Source organism: Oncorhynchus keta, unplaced genomic scaffold (genome assembly GCF_023373465.1).
Source record: "Oncorhynchus keta strain PuntledgeMale-10-30-2019 unplaced genomic scaffold, Oket_V2 Un_contig_4492_pilon_pilon, whole genome shotgun sequence".
NCBI classification, from domain to species: domain Eukaryota; kingdom Metazoa; phylum Chordata; class Actinopteri; order Salmoniformes; family Salmonidae; genus Oncorhynchus; species Oncorhynchus keta.
Window position 1 is genome coordinate 38,217 of NW_026287801.1, and position 17,959 is coordinate 56,175.

Genomic DNA, 17,959 nt, shown 5'->3' on the forward strand with positions numbered 1-17,959 from the left:
ACTGTACTGTCTAGAACCTCCAGCACCACAGGTGGCAGCACTGGGCCATAAACTAGTATACTTACCAAAACCACCATAGAAGTACTGGATTATGACGTGGACTTGTTATGGGTCAGGAAGAGGACATTCCTCAACAAATAATAGTTTAATAACGTTGCAAAGGTGACACATCGTTCCGTCGATGGATCTAAATGAAGATAGTGTTAATTTGCGATGTGCACCCGGATATGCTTGTGTGTTCTCTGCGGTTTACCTGCAGCAGGAAAGTCGACGCTCGCGCAGGCGGTCAACTCTCACTCTGCACAACGAGGATGGAGGTCCGCTGTCATTTCTTACGACGACCTGATTCCCGGTGACGCGTTCAATGTGAAGGAAGTCCAGGATGAGCAGGATATTCCGCGATCGCAGACGGTACATTACAAGTCTAAATCCTGTTTATATCCATGTAGACTACTGAGAACTGTAAATGCTCAACTACCCACCTGGGATTTTTTTGTGCCGAAATTCAATCAAATCTGCATTATTGAATTACACTGCCTGTAAAGTATCAAAAGGGAGTTAATTTCCATATAAATGCGTCATAGGTTTGATTGATACTGTAATGAAACGGCAAGGAGCAGGTCTCGAACCCTCGGGTCCGGCGTGCTATCGACTGTGCCGCAAAAGCATGCTCGATTTCCAGCGCTTATAAAGCCAGGGTCGTTACAATATGATATACTATTTGAAATAGGCAACAGGGTTTGTCGTGAATGTATTCCTCATGTCACTGTGCCACAACCCCCATGTCTTTCAGCAGACTGAATGGAAATGAAGGAACAGGGTTTGTCGTAAATGTATTCCTCATGTCACTGTGCCACAACCCCTTGTCTTTCAGCAGACTGAATGGAAATGAAGGAACAGGGTTTGTCGTGAATGTGTTCCTCATGTCACTGTGCCACAACCCCATGTCTTTCAGCAGACTGAATGGAAAGGTCACAGACAAGAGGTGCTGCGGTGTGTTGAACAGTTCCTACAGAGTCCCACAGATCAGCTACCACCAATCATCTACCAGATCAACAGGGATGCCCGGAGTCGTCTCCTTCACGCCGCTCAGGTCTGCGGGACACCGGCGGGCTCTTCTCGGGTCTGCGGGACACCGGCGGGCTCTTCTCGGGTCTGCGGGACACCGGCGGGCTCTTCTCGGGTCTGCGGGACACCGGCGGGCTCTTCTCGGGTCTGCGGGACACCGGCGGGCTCTTCTCGGGTCTGCGGGACACCGACGGGCTCTTCTCAGGTCTGCGGGACACCGGCGGGCTCTTCTCGGGTCTGCGGGACACCGGCGGGCTCTTCTCGGGTCTGCGGGACACCGGCGGGCTCTTCTCAGGTCTGCGGGACACCGGCGGGCTCTTCTCAGGCTTACCCGTCACCTTCAGATCGACCACCGCCGCCACTCGTCATTCTGCTGGATGACAACTTCTACTATCCAAGCATGAGATACGAGGTGTACCAACTGGCCAGAAAACGTATGTTAAATCTGAAACCCCGTTACTGCACCGTCTGAAACCCTGTCGTAGAGAGTTACTGCACCGTCTGAAACCCCGTTGTAGAGAGTTACTGCACCGTCTGAAACCCTGTTGTAGAGAGTTACTGCACCGTCTGAAACCCCGTTGTAGAGAGTTACTGCACCGTCTGAAACCCTGTTGTAGAGAGTTACTGCACCGTCTGAAACCCTGTTGTAGAGAGTTACTGCACCGTCAAACCCTGTTGTAGAGAGTTACTGCACCGTCTGAAACCCAGTTGTAGAGAGTTACTGCACCGTCTGAAACCCCGTTGTAGAGAGTTACTGCACCGTCTGAAACCCCGTTGTAGAGTTACTGCACCGTCTGAAACCCCGTTGTAGAGAGTTACTGCACCGTCTGAAACCCTGTTGTAGAGAGTTACTGCACTGTCTGAAACCCCGTTGTAGACAGTTACTGCACCGTCTGAAACCCTGTTGTAGAGAGTTACTGCACCGTCTGAAACCCTGTTGTAGAGAGTTACTGCACCGTCTGAAACCCTGTTGTAGAGAGTTACTGCACCGTCTGAAACCCTGTTGTAGAGAGTTACTGCACCGTCTGAAACCCTGTTGTAGAGAGTTACTGCACCGTCTGAAACCCTGTTGTAGAGAGTTACTGCACCGTCTGAAACCCTGTCGTAGAGAGTTACTGCACCGTCTGAAACCCTGTTGTAGAGAGTTACTGCACCGTCTGAAACCCCGTTGTAGAGAGTTACTGCACCGTCTGAAACCCTGTTGTAGAGAGTTACTGCACCGTCTGAAACCCTGTTGTAGAGAGTTACTGCACCGTCTGAAACCCTGTCGTAGAGAGTTACTGCACCGTCTGAAACCCTGTCGTAGAGAGTTACTGCACCGTCTGAAACCCCGTTGTAGAGAGTTACTGCACCGTCTGAAACCCTGTTGTAGAGAGTTACTGCACCGTCTGAAACCCTGTTGTAGAGAGTTACTGCACCGTCTGAAACCCTGTTGTAGAGAGTTACTGCACCGTCTGAAACCCTGTTGTAGAGAGTTACTGCACCGTCTGAAACCCTGTTGTAGAGAGTTACTGCACCGTCTGAAACCCTGTCGTAGAGAGTTACTGCACCGTCTGAAACCCTGTTGTAGAGTTACTGCACCGTCTGAAACCACGTTGTAGAGAGTTACTGCACCGTCTGAAACCCTGTTGTAGAGAGTTACTGCACCGTCTGAAACCCTGTTGTAGAGAGTTACTGCACCGTCTGAAACCCCGTTGTAGAGAGTTACTGCACCGTCTGAAACCCTGTTGTAGAGAGTTACTGCACCGTCTGAAACCCTGTTGTAGAGAGTTACTGCACCGTATGAAACCCTGTTGTAGAGAGTTACTGCACCGTCTGAAACCCTGTTGTAGAGAGTTACTGCACCGTCTGAAACCCCGTTGTAGAGAGTTACTGCACCGTCTGAAACCCTGTTGTAGAGAGTTACTGCACCGTCTGAAACCCTGTTGTAGAGAGTTACTGCACCGTCTGAAACCCTGTTGTAGAGAGTTACTGCACCGTCTGAAACCCTGTTGTAGAGAGTTACTGCACCGTCTGAAACCCCGTTGTAGAGAGTTACTGCACCGTCTGAAACCCTGTTGTAGAGAGTTACTGCACCGTCTGAAACCCTGTTGTAGAGAGTTACTGCACCGTCTGAAACCCTGTTGTAGAGAGTTACTGCACCGTCTGAAACCCCGTTGTAGAGAGTTACTGCACCGTCTGAAACCCTGTTGTAGAGAGTTACTGCACCGTCTGAAACCCTGTTGTAGAGAGTTACTGCACCGTCTGAAACCCTGTTGTAGAGTTACTGCACCGTCTGAAACCCTGTTGTAGAGAGTTACTGCACCGTCTGAAACCCTGTTGTAGAGAGTTACTGCACCGTCTGAAACCCTGTTGTAGAGAGTTACTGCACCGTCTGAAACCCTGTTGTAGAGAGTTACTGCACCGTCTGAAACCCTGTTGTAGAGAGTTACTGCACCGTCTGAAACCCTGTTGTAGAGAGTTACTGCACCGTCTGAAACCCTGTTGTAGAGAGTTACTGCACCGTCTGAAACCCTGTCGTAGAGAGTTACTGCACCGTCTGAAACCCTGTCGTAGAGAGTTACTGCACCGTCTGAAACCCTGTTGTAGAGAGTTACTGCACCGTCTGAAACCCTGTTGTAGAGAGTTACTGCACCGTCTGAAACCCTGTTGTAGAGAGTTACTGCACCGTCTGAAACCCTGTTGTAGAGAGTTACTGCACCGTCTGAAACCCTGTTGTAGAGAGTTACTGCACCGTCTGAAACCCCGTTGTAGAGAGTTACTGCACCGTCTGAAACCCTGTTGTAGAGAGTTACTGCACCGTCTGAAACCCTGTTACTGCACCGTCTGAAACCCTGTTGTAGAGAGTTACTGCACCGTCTGAAACCCTGTTGTAGAGAGTTACTGCACCGTCTGAAACCCTGTTGTAGAGAGTTACTGCACCGTCTGAAACCCTGTCGTAGAGAGTTACTGCACCGTCTGAAACCCTGTTGTAGAGAGTTACTGCACCGTCTGAAACCCTGTTGTAGAGAGTTACTGCACCGTCTGAAACCCTGTTGTAGAGAGTTACTGCACTGTCTGAAACCCCGTTGTAGAGATTTACTGCACCGTCTGAAACCCCGTTGTAGAGAGTTACTGCACCGTCTGAAACCCTGTTGTAGAGAGTTACTGCACCGTCTGAAACCCTGTTGTAGAGAGTTACTGCACCGTCTGAAACCCCGTTGTAGAGAGTTACTGCACCGTCTGAAACCCTGTTGTAGAGAGTTACTGCACCGTCTGAAACCCTGTTGTAGAGAGTTACTGCACCGTCTGAAACCCCGTCGTAGAGAGTTACTGCACCGTCTGAAACCCCGTCAGAGAGTTACTGCACCGTCTGAAACCCCGTCGTAGAGAGTTACTGCACCGTCTGAAACCCTGTTGTAGAGAGTTACTGCACCGTCTGAAACCCCGTTGTAGAGAGTTACTGCACCGTCTGAAACCCTGTTGTAGAGAGTTACTGCACCGTCTGAAACCCTGTTGTAGAGAGTTACTGCACCGTCTGAAACCCCGTTGTAGAGAGTTACTGCACCGTCTGAAACCCTGTTATAGAGAGTTACTGCACCGTCTGAAACCCTGTCGTAGAGAGTTACTGCACCGTCTGAAACCCCGTTGTAGAGAGTTACTGCACCGTCTGAAACCCTGTTATAGAGAGTTACTGCACCGTCTGAAACCCTGTTGTAGAGAGTTACTGCACCGTCTGAAACCCCGTTGTAGAGAGTTACTGCACCGTCTGAAACCCCGTTGTAGAGAGTTACTGCACCGTCTGAAACCCTGTTATAGAGAGTTACTGCACCGTCTGAAACCCTGTTGTAGAGAGTTACTGCACCATCTGAAACCCCGTTGTAGAGAGTTACTGCACCGTCTGAAACCCCGTTGTAGAGAGTTACTGCACCGTCTGAAACCCTGTTGTAGAGAGTTACTGCACCGTCTGAAACCCTGTTGTAGAGAGTTACTGCACCGTCTGAAACCCTGTCGTAGAGAGTTACTGCACCGTCTGAAACCCTGTTGTAGAGAGTTACTGCACCGTCTGAAACCCTGTTGTAGAGAGTTACTGCACCGTCTGAAACCCTGTTGTAGAGAGTTACTGCACCGTCTGAAACCCTGTTGTAGAGAGTTACTGCACCGTCTGAAACCCTGTTATAGAGAGTTACTGCACCGTCTGAAACCCTGTCATAGAGAGTTACTGCACCGTCTGAAACCCTGTCGTAGAGAGTTACTGCACCGTCTGAAACCCTGTCGTAGAGAGTTACTGCACCGTCTGAAACCCTGTCGTAGAGAGTTACTGCACCGTCTGAAACCCAGTTGTAGAGAGTTACTGCACCGTCTGAAACCCTGTTGTAGAGAGTTACTGCACCGTCTGAAACCCTGTTGTAGAGAGTTACTGCACCGTCTGAAACCCTGTTGTAGAGAGTTACTGCACCGTCTGAAACCCCGTTGTAGAGAGTTACTGCACCGTCTGAAACCCTGTTATAGAGAGTTACTGCACCGTCTGAAACCCTGTCGTAGAGAGTTACTGCACCGTCTGAAACCCCGTTGTAGAGAGTTACTGCACCGTCTGAAACCCTGTTATAGAGAGTTACTGCACCGTCTGAAACCCTGTTGTAGAGAGTTACTGCACCATCTGAAACCCCGTTGTAGAGAGTTACTGCACCGTCTGAAACCCCGTTGTAGAGAGTTACTGCACCGTCTGAAACCCCGTTGTAGAGAGTTACTGCACCGTCTGAAACCCTGTTATAGAGAGTTACTGCACCGTCTGAAACCCTGTTGTAGAGAGTTACTGCACCGTCTGAAACCCTGTCGTTACTGCACCGTCTGAAACCCTGTTGTAGAGAGTTACTGCACCGTCTGAAACCCTGTCGTAGAGAGTTACTGCACCGTCTGAAACCCTGTTGTAGAGAGTTACTGCACCGTCTGAAACCCCGTTGTAGAGAGTTACTGCACCGTCTGAAACCCTGTTGTAGAGAGTTACTGCACCGTCTGAAACCCTGTTGTAGAGAGTTACTGCACCGTCTGAAACCCTGTGGTAGAGAGTTACTGCACCGTCTGACACCCTGTCGTAGAGAGTTACTGCACCGTCTGAAACCCCGTTGTAGAGAGTTACTGCACCGTCTGAAACCCTGTTGTAGAGAGTTACTGCACCGTCTGAAACCCTGTTGTAGAGAGTTACTGCACCGTCTGAAACCCCGTTGTAGAGAGTTACTGCACCGTCTGAAACCCTGTTGTAGAGAGTTACTGCACCGTCTGAAACCCTGTTGTAGAGAGTTACTGCACCGTCTGAAACCCTGTCGTAGAGAGTTACTGCACCGTCTGAAACCCCGTTGTAGAGTTACTGCACCGTCTGAAACCCCGTTGTAGAGAGTTACTGCACCGTCTGAAACCCTGTTGTAGAGAGTTACTGCACCGTCTGAAACCCTGTTGTAGAGAGTTACTGCACCGTCTGAAACCCCGTTGTAGAGAGTTACTGCACCGTCTGAAACCCTGTTGTAGAGAGTTACTGCACCGTCTGAAACCCTGTTGTAGAGAGTTACTGCACCGTCTGAAACCCTGTTGTAGAGAGTTACTGCACCGTCTGAAACCCTGTTGTAGAGAGTTACTGCACCGTCTGAAACCCCGTTGTAGAGAGTTACTGCACCGTCTGAAACCCTGTTGTAGAGAGTTACTGCACCGTCTGAAACCCTGTTGTAGAGAGTTACTGCACCGTCTGAAACCCTGTTGTAGAGAGTTACTGCACCGTCTGAAACCCTGTTGTAGAGAGTTACTGCACCGTCTGAAACCCCGTTGTAGAGAGTTACTGCACCGTCTGAAACCCTGTTGTAGAGAGTTACTGCACCGTCTGAAACCCTGTTGTAGAGAGTTACTGCACCGTCTGAAACCCTGTTGTAGAGAGTTACTGCACCGTCTGAAACCCGTTGTAGAGAGTTACTGCACCGTCTGAAACCCTGTTGTAGAGAGTTACTGCACCGTCTGAAACCCTGTTGTAGAGAGTTACTGCACCGTCTGAAACCCTGTTGTAGAGTTACTGCACCGTCTGAAACCCTGTTGTAGAGAGTTACTGCACCGTCTGAAACCCCGTTGTAGAGAGTTACTGCACCGTCTGAAACCCTGTTGTAGAGAGTTACTGCACCGTCTGAAACCCTGTTGTAGAGAGTTACTGCACCGTCTGAAACCCTGTTGTAGAGAGTTACTGCACCGTCTGAAACCCTGTTGTAGAGAGTTACTGCACCGTCTGAAACCCTGTTGTAGAGAGTTACTGCACCGTCTGAAACCCTGTCGTAGAGAGTTACTGCACCGTCTGAAACCCTGTCGTAGAGAGTTACTGCACCGTCTGAAACCCCGTTGTAGAGAGTTACTGCACCGTCTGAAACCCTGTTGTAGAGAGTTACTGCACCGTCTGAAACCCTGTTGTAGAGAGTTACTGCACCGTCTGAAACCCTGTTGTAGAGAGTTACTGCACCGTCTGAAACCCTGTTGTAGAGAGTTACTGCACCGTCTGAAACCCCGTTGTAGAGAGTTACTGCACCGTCTGAAACCCCGTTGTAGAGAGTTACTGCACCGTCTGAAACCCTGTTGTAGAGAGTTACTGCACCGTCTGAAACCCTGTTACTGCACCGTCTGAAACCCTGTTGTAGAGAGTTACTGCACCGTCTGAAACCCTGTTGTAGAGAGTTACTGCACCGTCTGAAACCCTGTCGTAGAGAGTTACTGCACCGTCTGAAACCCTGTCGTAGAGAGTTACTGCACCGTCTGAAACCCTGTTGTAGAGAGTTACTGCACCGTCTGAAACCCTGTTGTAGAGAGTTACTGCACCGTCTGAAACCCTGTTGTAGAGAGTTACTGCACTGTCTGAAACCCCGTTGTAGAGATTTACTGCACCGTCTGAAACCCCGTTGTAGAGAGTTACTGCACCGTCTGAAACCCTGTTGTAGAGAGTTACTGCACCGTCTGAAACCCCGTTGTAGAGAGTTACTGCACCGTCTGAAACCCCGTTGTAGAGAGTTACTGCACCGTCTGAAACCCTGTTGTAGAGAGTTACTGCACCGTCTGAAACCCTGTTGTAGAGAGTTACTGCACCGTCTGAAACCCCGTCGTAGAGAGTTACTGCACCGTCTGAAACCCCGTCGTAGAGAGTTACTGCACCGTCTGAAACCCCGTCGTAGAGAGTTACTGCACCGTCTGAAACCCTGTTGTAGAGAGTTACTGCACCGTCTGAAACCCCGTTGTAGAGAGTTACTGCACCGTCTGAAACCCTGTTGTAGAGAGTTACTGCACCGTCTGAAACCCCGTTGTAGAGAGTTACTGCACCGTCTGAAACCCCGTTGTAGAGAGTTACTGCACCGTCTGAAACCCTGTTATAGAGAGTTACTGCACCGTCTGAAACCCTGTCGTAGAGAGTTACTGCACCGTCTGAAACCCCGTTGTAGAGAGTTACTGCACCGTCTGAAACCCTGTTATAGAGAGTTACTGCACCGTCTGAAACCCTGTTGTAGAGAGTTACTGCACCATCTGAAACCCCGTTGTAGAGAGTTACTGCACCGTCTGAAACCCCGTTGTAGAGAGTTACTGCACCGTCTGAAACCCTGTTATAGAGAGTTACTGCACCGTCTGAAACCCTGTTGTAGAGAGTTACTGCACCATCTGAAACCCCGTTGTAGAGAGTTACTGCACCGTCTGAAACCCCGTTGTAGAGAGTTACTGCACCGTCTGAAACCCTGTTGTAGAGAGTTACTGCACCGTCTGAAACCCTGTTGTAGAGAGTTACTGCACCGTCTGAAACCCTGTCGTAGAGAGTTACTGCACCGTCTGAAACCCTGTTGTAGAGAGTTACTGCACCGTCTGAAACCCTGTTGTAGAGAGTTACTGCACCGTCTGAAACCCTGTTGTAGAGAGTTACTGCACCGTCTGAAACCCTGTTGTAGAGAGTTACTGCACCGTCTGAAACCCTGTTATAGAGAGTTACTGCACCGTCTGAAACCCTGTCATAGAGAGTTACTGCACCGTCTGAAACCCTGTTGTAGAGAGTTACTGCACCGTCTGAAACCCTGTTGTAGAGAGTTACTGCACCGTCTGAAACCCTGTTGTAGAGAGTTACTGCACCGTCTGAAACCCTGTTATAGAGAGTTACTGCACCGTCTGAAACCCTGTTGTAGAGAGTTACTGCACCGTCTGAAACACTGAAATGTCTTGATAATATTTGTATTTAAAGCTGTTTGAAGCCCGGTGTACAAAACTGAAAGTACAATATGCAAAAATAAGTATGAGGAGCATAGAAATTGCACACCTAGAACAGATCTACCGCCTTCTAAGACTTGCTTTCAATGAAAATGACAGATCTATAAGTCACATTTCTACGTGCATTTGGTCTGGTCGTCCAAAAAGTTACAAATTACCAATCAAAACAAACCCCTCTTAGCCCAAGGATGACTTTTAAATATGTCCACAGAAAACAAAAACACATTTACAGGAACAACTGTGCAGATAAAGTTTGTTAACAGAATAAAACTGAGGGAGATTCGACCATAACATCTGCACAGTTTTTCCAGTAAATTTTATTCATTATTATTTAATTTTTTTACTATGTAAATTGTTCAAACAAGTAGTCATATGCGTTGTGCATATAATTGTATATATGGTTTGTTAAACTTTGAAATCAATGTTTTTTTGTTTAGCATAAGTTTTCGTCTTAAATCAGAGTCTCTGCGTAATTCCGTTTCCGTGGAATTGCCCCGTACCAGTTAACTTTGTGGTCATTTTAACCAGTTAGTAAATCACAGATATCGTTTGCCTACGTTGACATTGTTCTCTTCAAACAGACTCTGTGGGATTCTGTCAGGTGTACGTCCACTGTCCCGTGGAGTCGTGTGTCAGGAGAAACCAGCTGAGGCCCCAGCCGTTACCCAGTGATGTCATAGTAGAGATGGCCAAGCGCATGGAGCCTCCAAACCCTCAGAGAAACTCATGGGAGCAGAACAGTGTCACTCTGGACAGCGAACACCACTTCACCATAGAATACATGTGAGTGAGTCTAGGGAAGTGTCCCCTTACACAAGCAATCAAATGTATTTATAAAGCCCTTCGTACATCAGCTGATGTCTCAAAGTGCTGTACAGAAACCCAGCCTAAAACCCCAAACAGCAAGCAATGCAGGTGTAGAAGCACGGTGGCTAGGAAAAACTCCCTAGAAAGGCCAAAACCTAGGATGAAACCTAGAGAGGATCCAGGCTATGAGGGGTGGCCAGTCCTCTTCTGGCTGTGCCGGGTGGAGATTATAACAGAACATGGCCAAGATGTTCAAATGTTCATAAATGACCAGCATGGTCAGATGATAATAATCATCACAGGCAGAACAGTTGAAACTGGAGCAGCAGCACGGCCAGGTGGACTTGGGACAGCAAGGATTCATCATGCCAGGTAGTCCTGAGGCATGGTCCTCTGAGAGGGAAGGAGAGAATTGGAGGGATCATACTTAAATTCACACAGGACACCGGATAAGACAGGAGAAGTACTCCAGATATAACAGACTGACCCTAGCCCCCGACACATAAACTACTGTAGCATAAATACTGGAGGCTGAGACAGGAGGGGTCGGGAGACACTGTGGTCCCGTCCGATCCAAGTAATCAGACAGGAAATGTGACGTTAACGTAATCAAATGATACTATTTATGTATATTAACCTTGTGTTTCACCCTCTCCTTCAGCCAAAGGTTGATGAAGGTGATCTCCACTGCGTTGGAGAACCCACTGAGTCCAGTCCAGGACAACACTGAGCAGCAGGTGTGTTCTGTTAGTTCATGGAACCCACTGAGTCCAGTCCAGGACAACACTGAGCAGCAGGTATGTTCTGTTAGTTCATGGAACCCACTGAGTCCAGTCCAGGACAACACTGAGCAGCAGGTATGTTCTGTTAGTTCATGGAACCCACTGAGTCCAGTCCAGGACAACACTGAGCAGCAGGTGTGTTCTGTTAGTTCATGGAACCCACTGAGTCCAGTCCAGGACAACACTGAGCAGCAGGTATGTTCTGTTAGTTCATGGAACCCACTGAGTCCAGTCCAGGACAACACTGAGCAGCAGGTATGTTCTGTTAGTTCATGGAACCCACTGAGTCCAGTCCAGGACAACACTGAGCAGCAGGTGTGTTCTGTTAGTTCATGGAACCCACTGAGTCCAGTCCAGGACAACATTGACCATGTTAATGTGACCTCTGCTGTATTCTATATTCTAGTAGGAGAGCAGCTTACAGTATGGTGATGAGCATTTTGACATGACCTCTGCTGTATTCTATATTCTAGTAGGAGAGCAGCTTACAGTATGGTGATGAGCATTTTGACCATGTTAACATGACCTCTGCTGTATTCTATATTCTAGTAGGAGGCTGACCCTCAGAGCTGTGGTGTATTCTGTAGGAGACTGACCCTCAGAGCTGTGGTGTATTCTATATTCTAGTAGGAGGCTGACCCTCAGAGCTGTGGTGTATTCTGTAGGAGACTGACCCTCAGAGCTGTGGTGTATTCTATAGGAGGCTGACCCTCAGAGCTGTGGTGTATTCTATAGGAGGCTGACCCTCAGAGCTGTGGTGTATTCTATAGGAGACTGACCCTCAGAGCTGTGGTGTATTCTATATTCTGTAGGAGGCTGACCCTCAGAGCTGTGGTGTATTCTATATTCTATAGGAGGCTGACCCTCAGAGCTGTGGTGTATTCTATATTCTAGTAGGAGGCAGAGCAGCTTACAGTATGGTGATGAGCATTTTGACCATGTTAACATGACCTCAGCTGTATTCTATATTCTAGTAGGAGGCAGAGCAGCTTACAGTATGGTGATGAGCATTTTGACCATGTTAACATGACCTCAGCTGTATTCTATATTCTAGTAGGAGGCAGAGCAGCTTACAGTATGGTGATGAGCATTTTGACCATGTTAACATGACCTCAGCTGTATTCTATATTCTAGTAGGAGGCAGAGCAGCTTACAGTATGGTGATGAGCATTTTGACCATGTTAACATGACCTCTGCTGTATTCTATATTCTGTAGGAGGCGGACCCTCAGAGCTGTGGTGTATTCTGTAGGAGACTGACCCTCAGAGCTGTGGTGTATTCTATATTCTGTAGGAGGCTGACCCTCAGAGCTGTGGTGTATTCTATATTCTGTAGGAGGCGGACCCTCAGAGCTGTGGTGTATTCTGTAGGAGGCGGACCCTCAGAGCTGTGGTGTATTCTATATTCTGTAGGAGGCTGACCCTCAGAGCTGTGGTGTAGTCTGTAGGAGGCGGACCCTCAGAGCTGTGGTGTATTCTATATTCTGTAGGAGGCTGACCCTCAGAGCTGTGGTGTATTCTGTAGGAGGCGGACCCTCAGAGCTGTGGTGTATTCTATATTCTGTAGGAGGCTGACCCTCAGAGCTGTGGTGTATTCTGTAGGAGGCTGACCCTCAGAGCTGTGGTGTATTCTATAGGAGGCTGACCCTCAGAGCTGTGGTGTATTCTATATTCTGTAGGAGGCTGACCGTCAGAGCTGTGTGTCCAGTGTGGTCCACCAGGCTGACCAGGCCTGCAGACGCCTGGTCTCACAGGCCATGCAGGAGGCCAGAGGTCAGTATTCATCCTTACTGTGATCCTTAAAGCCCCCACACACACACACACACTGATACAGTTTGCCGGCTGAGAGTACTTAGCGACTCTGAACGGAGTGCCAGGCGTAATTTGCAAGCGGAAAATGTTGTCAGCCGTACGCCCAGGGGGGGGGGGGGGGACCGCACTGACCCATACCAACCACGTCATAGCAGCGTGAAGCTCCCCTCGTAACACGTGTCAGATACTCTTGACTGTGTGAGAACATGGCAGTAACGTCTTGCCTCGCGCTCATCTCAAAATCTTGTTTCAACGTCATCTGGCTGAGTCTACCTTTAAAAAAAAAAAACATAATCAAGAGTTAATAGTGGCAAGGCATGTAGTAGCCTAGCATCAGGGTAGCCTAGTGGTTAAAGCGTTGGACTAGTAACCGGAAGGTTGCGAGTTCAAACCCCCGAGCTGACAAGGTACAAATCTGTCGTTCTGCCCCTGAACAGGCAGTTAACCCACTGTTCCTAGACCAGTTAACCCACTGTTCCCAGGCCGTCATTGAAAATAAGAATTTGTTCTTCACTGACTTGCCTGGTTTAATAAAGGTAAAATAAAAACAGAGAGAATGAATGATTATATTGTATGTTTCTAAGTAGAATGTTTCTTGACTCACTACCTCCCTTTACTTCTTTATCAGTAAATCACAACTCTTCATCCTCTATGTTCAGAACATCAACTTCCCCCAGAGAGGATGAGGTCTCTGGCAGCCGACTTCAATGAATCCAAAACCACATTTCTCCAGGACCTGCGGAGACAGGTTCTCCGCGGCCTTCCCTTAACCCGGGGAGAGGACGTGGAGGTGGAGCGGGTCGTGACCAGAGCCGTGGACGTCTTCAACAAAGAGAAACGGGATCTCATTGCAAGATACCTTCCTCCTTATGACAGAATAAAATGACACAGATAACCAGGGATGGATGACAGCCATTATGTAACTTTCATTGATTCTATGGAAATAGTCATAGATATTGACGTTAGTAATTACATTTCTTTATTTTTTCTGACAAAATGTCCAACCTGTTAGGTGCATATACAGGGTGGAACCTAACAGGGTGGAACCTAACAGGGTGGAAATGTGGAGGCTAACTTAGCCGTAGCACTGGGTGGAACCTAGCAAGGTGGAACCTAACAGGGTGGAAATGTGGAGGCTAACTTAGCCGTAGCACTGGGTGGAACCGAGCAAGGTGGAAATGTGGAGGCTAACTTAGCCGTAGCACTGGGTGGAACCGAGCAAGGTGGAACCTAACAGGGTGGAAATGTGGAGGCTAACTTAGCCGTAGCACTGGGTGGAACCTAGCAAGGTGGAACCTAACAGGGTGGAAATGTGGAGGCTAACTTAGCCGTAGCACTGGGTGGAACCTAGCAAGGTGGAACCTAACAGGGTGGAAATGTGGAGGCTAACTTAGCCGTAGCACTGGGTGGAACCTAGCAAGGTGGAACCTAACAGGGTGGAAATGTGGAGGCTAACTTAGCCGTAGCACTGGGTGGAACCGAGCAAGGTGGAAATGTGGAGGCTAACTTAGCCGTAGCACTGGGTGGAACCTAGCAAGGTGGAACCTAACAGGGTGGAAATGTGGAGGCTAACTTAGCACTGGGTGGAACCGAGCAAGGTGGAAATGTGGAGGCTAACTTAGCCGTAGCACTGGGTGGAACCGAGCAAGGTGGAACCTAACAGGGTGGAAATGTGGAGGCTAACTTAGCCGTAGCACTGGGTGGAACCTAGCAAGGTGGAACCTAACAGGGTGGAAATGTGGAGGCTAACTTAGCCGTAGCACTGGGTGGAACCGAGCAAGGTGGAAATGTGGAGGCTAACTTAGCCGTAGCACTGGTTGGAACCTAGCAAGGTGGAACCTAACAGGGTGGAAATGTGGAGGCTAACTTAGCCGTAGCACTGGGTGGAACCTAGCAAGGTGGAACCTAACAGGGTGGAAATGTGGAGGCTAACTTAGCCGTAGCACTGGGTGGAACCGAGCAAGGTGGAAATGTGGAGGCTAACTTAGCCGTAGCACTGGGTGGAACCTAGCAAGGTGGAACCTAACAGGGTGGAAATGTGGAGGCTAACTTAGCCGTAGCACTGGGTGGAACCTAGCAAGGTGGAACCTAACAGGGTGGAAATGTGGAGGCTAACTTAGCACTGGGTGGAACCGAGCAAGGTGGAAATGTGGAGGCTAACTTAGCCGTAGCACTGGGTGGAACCGAGCAAGGTGGAACCTAACAGGGTGGAAATGTGGAGGCTAACTTAGCCGTAGCACTGGGTGGAACCTAGCAGGGTGGAAATGTGGAGGCTAACTTAGCTGTAGCACTGGGTGGAACCTAGCAAGGTGGAAATGTGGAGGCTAACTTAGCCGTAGCACTGGGTGGAACCGAGCAAGGTGGAAATGTGGAGGCTAACTTAGCCGTAGCACTGGGTGGAACCTAGCAAGGTGGAAATGTGGAGGCTAACTTAGCCGTAGCACTGGTTGGAACCTAGCAAGGTGGAAATGTGGAGGCTAACTTAGCTGTAGCACTGGGTGGAACCTAGCAAGGTGGAAATGTGGAGGCTAACTTAGCTGTAGCACTGGGTGGAACCTAGCAAGGTGGAAATGTGGAGGCTAACTTAGCCGTAGCACTGGGTGGAACCTAACAAGGTGGAAATGTGGAGGCTAACTTAGCCGTAGCACTGGGTGGAACCTAGCAAGGTGGAAATGTGGAGGCTAACTTAGCCGTAGCACTGGGTGGAACCGAGCAAGGTGGAACCTAACAGGGTGGAAATGTGGAGGCTAACTTAGCCGTAGCACTGGGTGGAACCTAGCAGGGTGGAAATGTGGAGGCTAACTTAGCTGTAGCACTGGGTGGAACCTAACAGGGTGGAAATGTGGAGGCTAACTTAGCCGTAGCACTGGGTGGAACCTAGCATGGTGGAAATGTGGAGGCTAACTTAGCCGTAGCACTGGGTGGAACCTAGCAAGGTGGAAATGTGGAGGCTAACTTAGCCGTAGCACTGGTTGGAACCTAGCAAGGTGGAAATGTGGAGGCTAACTTAGCTGTAGCACTGGGTGGAACCTAGCAAGGTGGAAATGTGGAGGCTAACTTAGCTGTAGCACTGGGTGGAACCTAGCAAGGTGGAAATGTGGAGGCTAACTTAGCCGTAGCACTGGGTGGAACCTAACAAGGTGGAAATGTGGAGGCTAACTTAGCCGTAGCACTGGGTGGAACCTAGCAAGGTGGAAATGTGGAGGCTAACTTAGCCGTAGCACTGGGTGGAACCGAGCAAGGTGGAAATGTGGAGGCTAACTTAGCTGTAGCACTGGGTGGAACCTAGCAAGGTGGAACCTAACAGGGTGGAAATGTGGAGGCTAACTTAGCCGTAGCACTGGGTGGAACCTAGCAAGGTGGAAATGTGGAGGCTAACTTAGCCGTAGCACTGGGTGGAACCGAGCAAGGTGGAAATGTGGAGGCTAACTTAGCTGTAGCACTGGGTGGAACCGAGCAAGGTGGAAATGTGGAGGCTAACTTAGCCGTAGCACTGGGTGGAACCTAGCAAGGTGGAAATGTGGAGGCTAACTTAGCCGTAGCACTGGGTGGAACCTAACAAGGTGGAAATGTGGAGGCTAACTTAGCTGTAGCACTGGGTGGAAATGTGGAGGCTAACTTAGCTGTAGCACTGGGTGGAACCTAGCAAGGTGGAAATGTGGAGGCTAACTTAGCTGTAGCACTGGGTGGAACCTAGCAAGGTGGAAATGTGGAGGCTAACTTAGCTGTAGCACTGGGTGGAACCTAACAGGGTGGAAATGTGGAGGCTAACTTAGCCGTAGCACTGTGAGTGATCAAGATCCAGCTAGCATAATGGTGCCCACTTGAAGATAATTTTTTTTACTGTTCTGTCAAACACAATTTGAAATGATCAAATGTTCATCTAATTTAGCCGAACAGCGGGGGACATTTTAAGAGTGAGACCGTACTGACTAACATCACGAAACATTAAAATGTAGATGTGAACCGAGTGTTGATACTTAATGTAGCGTTGCGTTGCTATGGACACTTCCCGATTGTGATGTCATCATCCACTGAAAACAAAATGGTCAAAAAATGCAAATAATAATGCCCATTGAGATCGACATGTTTTGTGTTTTTATGGAAAAGGACACGTACCTTTCTATTTAAAGCCCTTTGGAAACCACATTCTACAGTGAATAAGAGGTGTTATGTCCTGGGGACAGAAAAGGCACTGCATAACAGGAATGAATGACCCCGGTCTGTGAGAGACACAAATCTTGCTTGTTTGTAGGTGACCAAATACTTATTTTCCACCATAATTTGCAAATAAATTCATTTAAAAAATCCTACAATGTGATTTTCTGGATTTTTTTTTTCTTCTAATTTTGTCTGTCATAGTTGAAGTGTACCTATGATGAAAAAAATTACAGGCCTCTCTAATCTTTTTAAGTGGGAGAACTTGCACAATTGGTGGCTGAATATGTAACCACTGTATTTGGTTTTATAGAGGGCCTAAATCCTACACATCCTAGATCACTGCATAGAAAACACCACTCCAATACAGGGACCATTAGACACTGCTACATCAATCTATGTTTCTAGAAAACAAACAGGAAACCCTTTTAACATACAATATGAAAAACAAACTCCAGGCTCTGATCTGTGCAAATCATTTCAATACTCAGGGAGGGGTGGTGTTACGTTACTGTCTGTAAGGACCACAATCATTTCAATACTCAGGGAGGGGTGGTGTTACGTTACTGTCTAAGGACCACAATCATTTCAATACTCAGGGAGGGGTGCTGTTACGTTACTGTCTGTAAGGACCACAATCATTTCAATACTCAGGGAGGGGTGGTGTTACGTTACTGTCTGTAAGGACCACAATCATTTCAATACTCAGGGAGGGGTGGTGTTACGTTACTGTCTGTAAGGACCACAATAATTTCAATACTCAGGGAGGGGTGCTGTTACGTTACTGTCTGTAAGGACCACAATCATTTCAATACTCAGGGAGGGGTGGTGTTACGTTACTGTCTGTAAGGACCACAATCATTTCAATACTCAGGGAGGGGTGGTGTTACGTTACTGTCTGTAAGGACCACAATAATTTCAATACTCAGGGAGGGGTGCTGTTACGTTACTGTCTGTAAGGACCACAATCATTTCAATACTCAGGGAGGGGTGGTGTTACGTTACTGTCTAAGGACCACAATCATTTCAATACTCAGGGAGGGGTGCTGTTACGTTACTGTCTGTAAGGACCACAATCATTTCAAT

The 17,959-nt window shown here is 48.4% G+C and overlaps 1 pseudogene; it reads left to right on the forward strand.

The window, feature by feature from the left end:
• On the forward strand, window positions 1-17,025 carry LOC127906124 (L-seryl-tRNA(Sec) kinase-like; annotated as a pseudogene).
• The last annotated feature ends 934 nt before the right edge of the window (window positions 17,026-17,959 follow it).